The 9,665-nt window shown below is 58.3% G+C and overlaps 1 protein-coding gene across 5 annotated transcripts in view; it reads left to right on the top strand.

Moving 5' to 3' along the window:
* Positions 1-9,665, top strand: part of SHANK2 (SH3 and multiple ankyrin repeat domains 2) — a 561,554-nt gene that overhangs the window by 512,669 nt on the left and 39,220 nt on the right. The window lies entirely within an intron of this gene.

Genomic DNA, 9,665 nt, shown 5'->3' with positions numbered 1-9,665 from the left:
TCCCCAGTTAGGGCACAGACCTGTCTTTAGGGGGACACCTGTCATCCTATGAGGTGTAAATTCCGGGTGTTGTTGGGGAGACCCCTGCAAGGGGCTTCCGAGGAGGGATGCTCAGGGGACATGGGGGCGGGGTGTGCTGGCTGCGGAGGCTAGAGAGTTCAGATTAGAAAGCAGTTCGGGAAACCTGTCGCCCTCCTTCCCAGCCTACCGTCACTGCATCAGTCCTAGCCTTGTTCATCTTCCTTGGGCCCCTCCTTATGTACTCTGCCACTGCCCCATCTGCCCTGGAAACCCTCCCCTTTTGCCTGCTACACACAGGACGAGGTCCCAGGCTCCTCATCCCCAGCCTCTGCAGGGCCTGGCTGCCCCGGCCCTACTCTTTCTGGCCTTGCTCGAGCTTCGCCTTCACTCTGGAGGCTGCCCCACTCTCCCCAGCAAGGCTCCGTCTGCAGTGCCCACTCTTCCCTGCCAGGCTGCCCCTCTGACCTTCCATGTCTTCATCGCCTTCCCCTGGCACTGGGTCACCTGGGCACACATCCCGTCTACACGCTTCCTGGACCAGGTTGCAAACAGGTCCCTCCCAGACACTCACTCAGCAAATGTGCCCACTAAGGCATGCCTCGCCCAGCCAAGCCGGCTGCATCCAGGGGTCAGCAGGGATGGGAATGAGTCTACGCGGGGCCATCACTTGGGTTTCCTGTTGGGGGAAGTGGGAAGGAGATGCAGACAGACTGGCCCAGCTTACACGTCGTGTCCCCACCTGTCCTGGAGGGTTGGGTGTCCTCTCCTGGCTGAGGAGGCAAAAGAGTCCAGCCTTCCTGAAGAGCTGGCCTAGGTCGGGATTCATCCTTCTGGCTCCTTATCAGGGCTGCAGGTATGACGTCACAGAGGTCAGAACCCAAGGGCATAAGGATGGGGAACCTCTGAGTTGGACAACACCTTACCAGGTTTCTCAGTGAGGGACTGGCTTCCACTTTAAAGATAACCACGTTAAACAGCACTTTTAAGACAAATAGAAAGTTATTTGATCTTTTAATCTGTAGTTCACTGTCAGTCGCTCAGCCGTGTCTGACTCTTTGCGACCCTGTGGACAGTAGCCTGCCAGGCTCCTCTGTCCGTGGGATTCTCCAGGCAAGAATACCGGAGTGGGTAGCCATTTTCTTCTCCAGGGGATCTTCCTGACCTAGGGATCAAACCCAGGCCTCCTGCATGGCAGGCAGATTCCTTACCATCTGAGCCACCAGGGAAGTCCAAAAAGCATGTGGAAAGTAGTAGTCACTCAGTCATGTCCAGTTCTTTGGGACCCCATGGAATGTATAGCCCCTCTGTCCATGGAATTCTCCAGGAAGAAACACTGGGATAGGAAGAAGGGAGTTCCAGGGGTTGAACTCAGGTCTCTTGCATCTCAGGCAAATTCTTTACCACCTGAGCTTACAAGCAGTAGTTCAACAGGTCAGGCATCCAGTAGCTTGAATTAGCATGGCCATCATCTCATTGTCACAGAATAGCTGCTGAAGGTCCAGCCTTAGCATCCACATTCCAGTCAAGAAGGCCAAAGGAAATGTCTGATTAGCACCTATCTTAGAGAAGCCAAACTTTCCTAGAAGTGCCAGCAGATTTGCATCTGCATCTCCTTGGCTAGAACTCTGCTGCACGTCCCCCAACAGTTTCAAGGAAGACCAGGAAATTATTCACTTTAGAATCTGGGGACATCGCTGCCCCAAGCCACATCAGAATTACAGTGAGATGGAAGAACCTACCCATCGGCTGGGTGCTGGGCAGACCCGGAGCCAGACATTTCCAAACCCTGTCCCCTAGAACCCACTGCTTGGGAGCCCCTGAGGGAGGGAGAAGATGAGCAGACCACACCCCAGTCCCTTCCCCAGCTTCATCTAGGGGGCTCCTCCTTTATCTGGGGCACAGCCCAAAGCCCTGCCCTTGAAGGGGCTCAGGAAAGGCCATGTTCGTCTCCTTGTGGGAGAAGCAGCGTCTGCTTTGTCCTGCCCCGCCCTGCCCCCGTGGCTCCCTGGCCCAAGAAGTCAGAGCCAAATCCAGGGTGCCTGGCCCCCAAGCCACATGGAAGGCTCAAACTCCAAGTGCTCACCAGGGAACTGAGTTCGGGAGCAGGCCCTGGGCCGTGCAGCCTCGTGTCCGCCAGGCTCCCGTCACCAGGCTGGGGGCCAGCTGCTCTGCCCTTGCGCTCTCGGGAGGTGGCAGCTGGCCTCTCCTGGGGGCAGGGAGCGGGGAAGCGCTCAGCTGGCCTGGGTGGCAGCCCCCTGGGGACCGCACAGCAGCACGCCGCCTGCAGCCCCCAGCCTCCGAGGAGCGGCCTCCAGCCTGCAGAACCAACCCACACGCTGACGCAGCTCCGGATTTATTTTAGGCCTAGCCTCATGCTCAGCACAGTCCAACAGACTTGAACTTTAACAAAAAAAGAAGCATGACGGGCCCAGCCTCGCCCTGCATTTACAGCTGGCCCAGCCCCCCGGCTTCCGGCCACGTGGGGTCGGCTCAGCCCGAAGCCGGGCAGAGGTGGGGTGTGCAGGGGTCTCCTGGGCTGATGTCCTCCGGCAGCCGTGGGTGGCCTTCAGCCCTGGTGACTAGACCCATAGGTCTGATGGCCCAGACCCAGGGATGCTGGCTGGGTGTGTCCTCAGGGCCCCGGAGGGGAGCATGCATGTCTGCGGAGTCAGGCCCAGTGCTCCCTCGCTCACACAGCCTCACCCTGGTCCGCACTCCTTTCCTTGGGTCCGTGGCGAGTATCCGTGTCTTCCCCTGGCTCTCCAGGGCCCGAGGTCCCTGCCTGTTCTTCTCAGGCTGTCGAGCCCCCTGAGTGTTGGGCCGGGCTGCCCGCCTGGCTCTCCGTACAGGATTCGGGGAACTCTGGCACGCGTGCTGCGGCGATGGCCCAGGCTCCCACCAGTCGACCAGCCTCCTCAGTTGTCCGTTCACAGCATGTAACCCAGTGCTCGGCCTCACAGACATCAGCTGGTCCAGTGGATGGAGGGATGGGTGGATGGACAGACAGACAGACAGATAGGTCGATGGGAATTAGGGTGGGTGGACACATGGGAAGACAGAACGGGAGGACATACTGGGTGGATAATGCATAGGTGGACAGACGGACGGATGGAAGGATTGATGGATGGGTAACAGGAGGGAGGGAGTGTATTTGTAGGAACTGTATCGGACTGTGGGCTTCCCTGGTGGCTCAGCTGGTAAAGAATCCGCCTGGGATGCGGGACACCTGGGTTCCATCCCTGGGTTGGGAAGATCCCCTGGAGACGGGAATGGCTACCCACGCCAGTATTCTGGCCTGGAGAATCCCATGGACTGTATCATATTTATAGTCCATGGGGCCGCGCAGAGTCGGGCACGACTGAGCGACTCTCGCCTTGTCGGGGCTGTAGCATCACTCTCTCGCCTTCTGTCTGGTGGCCCTGGTCTTCCCTCCAGCGTCCGCCCTGCCGCATTCAGTGCTGGGGAGGGGTGGGGGGGTGAGGCATGGGAGGGCGTGGGTTCCGCCGGCCCCCCTGCTCAGGGCCCTGGAGTTGCCCCCCTGCAAGGCACCCACCCGGCTCCCTGACCTGTGCACAGGGGCCCAGCACCCCTCCCTGTAGGTGTGAACCTGGTGGTCTTGGCCCTGTGGGCTCCTGTATGTGAACAGAGACAGTGATGGGACCTGCCTTCCGGGTGCAGTGAGGATTTGGGGGCTCCTGCCCCCCAGCCTTCGGTACAGTGCCCGGCAAATGCTGGCCCTTCTTCCTTCTCCTCAAAGAGGCAGAGCAGGAGTCCAGGGAGGTGGCCTAGCCGCCCGGGGCTCCCGTGAGAGCCCATGGGGGTCCCTGCGGTGGAGCAGCCCTCACGCGGAACGAGCGCTGAAGCAGTGACACGCGCAGTACAGTGCAGACGAACCATGAAGACGTGATGCTGCTGAGAGAAGGCGCCCAGACCACCTTCTGTATGATTTCATGGGTGTGAGATGTTTCAGGATGAGCAAATCCATGGAGACAGGAAGCATATAAGGTAGTGATTGCCAGGGCTTCCCTCGTAGCTCAGTCAGTAAAGAATCCTCCTGCAGTGCGCGAAACCCAGGTTCCATCCCTGGGTTGGGAAGATCCCCTGGAGAAGGAAATGGCAACCCAGTCTAGTATTCTTGCCTGGAGAATCCCACGGATAGAGGGGCCTGGCAGGCTACAGTCCACATGGTCACAGAGAGTCAGACGAGACTGAGCGACTAAACCAACCCCCAGAGGCTGGGGGAGGGGAAGTGGGTCTGACAGCTCATGGCTGGGGGTTTACTCTGGGGGCAGTGAGAACGTTCTGGAAGCAGCCAGAGGGGTGGGAGCACGGCACTGTGGGTGAACTAAATGCCACTAATTACAAAGGGGGACTTTTACTTTATGTGAATTTCACCTCCGTTTTTTTGTAATTTTCTTACTTGTGGCTGCGCTGGGTCTCCGTTGCTCTGTGGGCTCTTCTCCGGTTGCGGGGAGCAGGGGTGTCCTTGGTCGCCACACACAGGCTTCCCTCGCGGCGGCGTCTCTTACTGTGGAGCACCGGCTCTAGGGTGCCAGGGCTCAGTAGTTGTGGGCACGGGCTGAGTGCTCCGAGGCATGTGGGGTCTTCCGGGATCAGGGATTGAACCCGTGTCCCCTGCACTGGCAGGCGGATCTTAACCACTGGACCACCAGGGAACTCCCTCAATTTTTCCTAAGGTCTGCATACTCAAAAAAATCAGGGGAACACGGAGGGGCCAGGTGGCCGTTGCAGAGAATCCCAGAGGTGGACGGGAGCGGGGGGCTGGACCCCCAGGGTCCCGGGCCTCACGTCAAGCCAACAGGAGGCTTGAGCAGCCCCACACATCTATTTCCTTGGTTCCCTTGGCTTCAGGGGAGACGTGAGCTACAGGGGACCAGGGTTCTTCCCTCAAGGTCTCTGCCAGGCAGCTCATCTGCAGGGTCTGCACTCCCGGCCACACTGAGCCACCAGCGGCCACCACCCCATCCCCGCCCCCGCGAGAGGCGTTTGGTGGCCCCACGGCTCAGCCCTGGCTTTGGTGGCAAGAGAGACAAACAGGTGGTAGGGGCTGTGATACGGGCCAGATACCACCCAATCTTGGGGCCAGGGACGCCCCCTCGTACCCCTGACGGAACCACCAGATCCAGGGGTGTTGAAAGCTCACTTTTTTTAAGCCCAAGAGGCACGTGCCGATTGCTCATGTCAACTGCAGTTTCTTCCTTTTTCTTTAGCGTCTCTTTCTCCGGTGAAAGGGCTTCGGCACAAAGAGTGTGTGCCCAGCACTGGGGTCCTCAGAGGGCCTGTCAGTGGGCTGGCTCTTTAACGAGGGGCCCGCCAGGGCAGACGATCTGGCCTGTGCTTACAGGGGCCTGGCATCTGTTCTGCTCTCTTCTGTGCTTCTCAGGGAAGCAGTTGGCCAAACGCTGTGTCGTTCTACAGGGGGCCGTGATGGCTCCAAGCACAGGTCAGCACGCAAAGCTGTGCCCAAGCCAGAGAATTCCCAGAGACCTTGTGAGGACGTGACTGAGCCGGGATCCTGGGGGCTAAACTGTGTCCTCCAGAAGGATGTGCAGTCCTGACCCCCCAGCCCCTCAGGCATGACTCTATTTGGAAAGAGGGTCTCTAAAGGCGTGATTATGCTGAAGCTGAAGCTCCAATCTTTTGGCCACCTGACGCAAAGACCTGACTCATTGGAAAAGACCCTGATGCTGGGAGAGATTGAAGGTGGGAGGAGAAGGGGACGACAGAGGATGAGATGGTTGGATGGCATCATTGACTTGATAGACATGAGTTTGAGCAAACATCGGAGATGGTGATGGACAGGGAGGCCTGGCGTGCTGCAGTCCATGGGGTCGCAGAGTCAGACACAACCGAGGGACTGAACAAGGGTGTTTCCACCACTTGGCTGTTGTGAAACGCTGCTTTGGACGAGGGTGTGCAGACGCATGTCGCAGCCGCTCTTCTCTGTCTTCGGGGGACAGACCCGGGTGGTAATCGCTGGGGCGTATGGTCATTCTGTGGCTCACGTTTTATTTATTTGGCCGCGCCGGGTCTTAATTGTGACATGCGGACTCAGTTACAGCGTGTGGGCCCTCATTCCCTGACCAGGATCGAACCTGGGCCCCTGCACTGGGAGCAGAGTCCTGGTCACTGGACTGCCAGGGGAGTCCCGTACGTTTCACTTTTTTTTTTTTTTAACATTTTGTATCTCTCTCTCTTTTTAAAAGATGTTTATTTATTGGCTGTGCTGGGTCTTGGTTGCTGTGTGCGGGCTCTCTGTAGTTGTGGTGTGTGGGCTTCTCACTGCACTGACTTCTCCTTTTGCAGCTCACGGGCTCCAGGGGAAACCAGGGCCACCAGGGAAGCCCCTGTGTTTCACTTTTGAAGGCACTTTCAAATAGCTTTCCACAGCAGCTGCCCTTTATCCACGCCCATCGAGTGCTCACTGTTTAGCGTGGGAGGTGGACTGTACGGGCTGAGAGATTGTTAGGCCGGGCCTGCCTCCCTCGTAGGGGGACTCTTCCCCTCTTCTTGGGTGGGATCCCGCTTTAGAATCTGAAGAGGACAGGGGGCCCTCACCCTTGGAAAATGCACACAGGCCCCCAGTGTTGTCCACGGCCTCAAAGCAGGTTGGAAAAGGCACCCTTTGGGGGAGGGGGGTCCCAGCAAGATGAGCTAGTGCAGGCTGGGTGGGGGCCCCACCCAGGGGGGACCCTCGTGCAGTGCGCAACCTTCGCGGTCGTCCGGGCGGCCCTGCCTGCCAACACCCAGAAGTGTGTTCACCCCCTTACGGACTGGAGATGTTCCCTAGAGCAGCACCCAGGTGGAAACGCGTGTTCAGCCAACGCCAACGCAGCCTCTCATCGCCAGGCAGGGCCTCCTTCCGCCCAAGTGCCGTGAGCTTCAGGGAGGAGGCTCAGGAGGGAAAGTGCTTGGAGCTCCATGCCAGCCTCTGCCCTGGCCACGCAAGCTCAGGACCCGAAGCAGGGCAGCCCGGCTTCCAGGGCTGCAAGACGGGGACGAGACACCCAGGTGGACAGCAGAGGCGAGAAGCCTCTCGGGTCGGCGTGGCGCCAGCCAGCCAGTGAGCAAGAGTGGGCGAGTTGCTTTCAGCCCCGTGTGACGTGTGACGTGCAGGCGGGGCTCCCCGGGGCCCCGCCTCTGCCGGGATCTCACCCGGTCACACCACCCAGGTATCCAGGCCCCGGCAGGGGGGACCAGCATGAAGCACAGTGTCCACCACCCCTCGGGTGGGACCTCAGCCTAACACTCATGCCCGCAGCTGTGCTCCATCCAGCGGGACCCTGGCCTGCCCGGGTCCCCACCCTCCCACCGAGTCAGGGGAAGAGTGTCCATTCATGGAAATCAGCCACGGGTCACCCCATTGCCCGCCCTGGCCCAGGCTCGGGGGGCACTTGTGTGCATTTCCTTGGTCCTCTGGGACCCTGTGAAGTCACCCACGGCCCATTTTAGAGATGACACCATGCCTCAAAGGGCAGCTCCCAGGGACCAGTGGAGGGGCACGGAGCCGGGACCTGGTTCCCGGACCTCAGATCATGCCTTTCCCTTTAAAAATAAACACCTATATGTATATATATATATGGTTTTTTTTTTCTAATTTTATTTTATTTTTAAACTTTACATAATTGTATTAGTTTTGCCAAATATCAAAATGAATCCGCCACAGGTATACATGTGTTCCCCATCCTGAACCCTCCTCCCTCCTCCCTCCCCATACCATCCCTCTGGGCCGTCCCAGTGCACCAGCCCAAGCATCCAGCATCGTGCACGAACCTGGACTGGCAACTCGTTTCCTACATGATATTTTACATGTTTAATTGCCATTCTCCCAAATCTTCCCACCCTCTCCCTCTCCCACAGAGTCCATAAGACTGTTCTATACATCAGTGTCTCTTTTGCTGTCTCGTACACCAGGTTATTGTTACCATCTTTCTAAATTCCATATATATGCGTTAGTATACTGTATTTATGTTTTTCCTTCTGGCTTACTTCACTCTGTATAATAGGCTCCAGTTTCATCCACCTCATTAGAACTGATTCAAATGTATTCTTTTTAATGGCTGAGTAATACTCCACTGTGTATATGTACCACAGCTTTCTTATCCATTCATCTGCTGATGGACATCTAGGTTGCTTCCATGTCCTGGCTATTATAAACAGTGCTGCGATGAACATTGGGGTACACGTGTCTCTTTCCCTTCTGGTTTCCTCAGTGTGTATGCCCAGCAGTGGGATTGCTGTTTGTTTTTTTTTAACTGTGGCAAATACACGTAACGTGAAACTTAACGTCTTCATCACTTTTAAGTGCCTGGTTGAGTGGCCTTAGGTGCAGTCATTCGCACGGTTGTGCACCTATCACCCCGTCCATCCTCCGCAACGCTCCATCTCCGAAGACTGAAGCCCCGCCCCCAGTAGACGCTGGCCTCCCGCTCCTCAGCCCCGCCCCTGCCGCTGCATCCCGCGCCCCCCCACTGAAGCCCCGCCCCCACTAGACGCTGGCCTCCCCCCTCCTCAGCCCCGCCCCTGCCCCCTGCCCCCCGCCCCCCGCCCGGTGAATGTCCATCCTTCTGTGAGCAGGTCACCCAGTGGCTGTCTTCTGGCGCCTGGCTTCTTTCCACGAGCATAAGGTCCTTGAGGTTCGTCCACGTTGCAGCAGGTGTCAGAGTTTCCTCCTTTTAGGGCTGAGTGACATTCCCTTGTATGGAGGGACCACCCTTTCTCCCTTCATCCATCCATGGACACTTGGGCATTTTACATGATTTAGCTGTTGGGAGTCACGACGCCACGAACGTTGGCACACGGGTGTCTGTTCAAGTCCCTGCTCTGGGGCACATGCCCAGAAGAGGGGTTCCTGGGCTGTACGGATATTCTGTGCGTTTTGGAGCAAGCTCCATCCTGGTCTCCACTACCGGATCCTGCGTCCCCACCAAGCTCCTTCCTTTCGGCATGCAGTCCGGCCGTGTTCCATGGGCGTTTACCTGAGACCAGGCGATGGCTGAGACAGAGGCGGAAGGACAGGTGTGCTGGGTCCTCAACGTGTCTCTCTAGCCGTGAACCTGGAAACGCGTGCGTGAACTTAACCCGCTCTGGTTACGCCGGGAGGTTGCAGTGACAGAGCCTGGGTCTCCAGTGTGTCCCTGAGGTTCCATCCGGGAGTCCGGTGCCCTCGTGCGCCTGGCCCGGCCCTGGGGACAGCGTGGTGCAGCCACCACCCCGTGAGCCAGCAGAGGAGTGGCCGCTGGCCCAGGAGCTGGCTCGGCAGAACGGGTGGGCCCGGCCCAGCCCGCTGGCTCGCCGGGTGCCTCCAGATTCCCTCTTCAGGGACCTCTTGTCTGAGTCACAGGCGGCGGGGCTGCAGGAGGCCATGAGGCTGGCACAGAGGCCCCTGCTATGATCAGTGCCCCCAGAGGGGCTCCACCAGCAGCGCCCCTTCTTTCAAGCCCAAGTCAACCGTAATTACGCGTGTCGGTGCTGTGGGCGACGTGCCTGGAGGGCCTTTTGTAGCAACTGCCCTTCTGCGTTAAGGGCAAAATGATTCTTTTAAACACAACACATAAGTCAGCCACGTTAGGATTCCCCAGCCTGAGTCAGGCCCACCTGAGCCCACACCCTCCCCTGGGCCC

This window comes from Bos taurus, chromosome 29 (genome assembly GCF_002263795.3).
Source record: "Bos taurus isolate L1 Dominette 01449 registration number 42190680 breed Hereford chromosome 29, ARS-UCD2.0, whole genome shotgun sequence".
NCBI classification, from domain to species: domain Eukaryota; kingdom Metazoa; phylum Chordata; class Mammalia; order Artiodactyla; family Bovidae; genus Bos; species Bos taurus.
This window is presented reverse-complemented; position numbering and strand designations above follow the sequence as displayed.